Source organism: Piliocolobus tephrosceles, unplaced genomic scaffold, assembly GCF_002776525.5.
Source record: "Piliocolobus tephrosceles isolate RC106 unplaced genomic scaffold, ASM277652v3 unscaffolded_44693, whole genome shotgun sequence".
Lineage (NCBI taxonomy): Eukaryota > Metazoa > Chordata > Mammalia > Primates > Cercopithecidae > Piliocolobus > Piliocolobus tephrosceles.
In genome coordinates, this window is record NW_022329524.1 from 316 (window position 1) to 1,643 (window position 1,328).

A 1,328-nucleotide genomic window follows, 5' to 3' on the forward strand; every position below is an offset into this window, starting at 1 on the left:
ACATACGCCCTCACTGGTATGGTGAAATGTCCAACAGCGTGGGTGTGGGCACTGCCCAAATTCTTCACCCTGGAACAACTGAGGGTAGTGGAAAATGGGATGGGAAAGGGAGGATGGTGGGAAATCCTCATGGCCGTCACTGACTCTCCAGTCTGGAAGCCCACGGAGAAGTCAATCAAATTTTCTATTGCACACACGCTGACACCCACACAGGGAAGACTTTTGATCTTTAAAGGGAGCTGCCTCATTCTCCCGCCCGGCTCAGTTACCTGTCGGTTCTGGCATCGCCTCCCAGTGCCCTAAGAATTCCCTAAGCCAGTGATCGCAGTCTCCCACTGAGAGCTTCCTGAAATACTTTTCCGGCCCTCTTTCTTCCATGTCTCCTTGATCTTACTGGCTTCATGATTAATTACTGTCCAGGTCATTTTCATCATGTCAAAGGGGAGAGATTTCTCTCCGTTGGTGGCAGATTGCCAGGACGTACCAGGGCATCGTTCTGCTTTACGTTGACAAAACATCTTGACCTGCAGCGTGGAAGGACCTGCAATCCAGACACAAAGCCATCATCCTCCACTTCTGAGAGGTCCATCGTCTTCCAACAGGTCAAGTGTTTCTCTGCATATTTAGGGGCCTGTATTCTTTCTGCCCTGACTTGCCCTTTCCTGCCCATTGGGTCCCATGTGTCTCTATGGTTGGGCCAATGATCAATACACAAATACACCTAAAGCCCCTCCCCACCTGTGCTCTTCCCTCCCCTCTCTTGCTGCCTGCCTCTGTTTCCCCACCCCATTCCACACTTACCACTGGTCTTTATCTGGGGTTTGATATCAAGAAGGAGCACCGTGAGGTCTCGACCCACTTCTCCCAGCGTTTGGGTCAATTCTCCCCACGTGCTGGTGGCATTTACCTTCTTCTCCAGGAGACCCAGAGGCTTGACCATGTTGCTGTCACTGTTGTACTGAAGGAAAAGATTTTTATTCATGAAGACCCGCACTTCACACCAGGGCTGCCCCAGTCTGGACCATGATTTTACAATGAAGTCGAAGCAAAGAGAGTGAGCACCTGTGACCGAAAAATGCAGGTGAGGTCCAGGACACAGGAGGAGGCCCATTAGAACCCACGCTTCTGGGACCCAAATCTCCCTGGACCAGGCCAGGCTGGCAGAGGGGGTCGGTTCCATTCCAGACTCCCTCAACCCTCCGGATCCCTGCTCCCATCTCCCCATGACTGTCTGGGGTGAGATACTTGATGGGATGGAGGACTCTTGGGGTGCACTTAGTGTTAACACAGTTAACAGGAGGATTCATGTCACAAATACTTTTAGCAAC

At 51.6% G+C, this 1,328-nt stretch overlaps 1 pseudogene; it reads right to left on the bottom strand.

Moving 5' to 3' along the window:
* Positions 1-261: 261 nt before the first annotated feature.
* LOC113224420 lies at positions 262-1,062 on the bottom strand (annotated as a pseudogene).
* Positions 1,063-1,328: the final 266 nt, after the last annotated feature.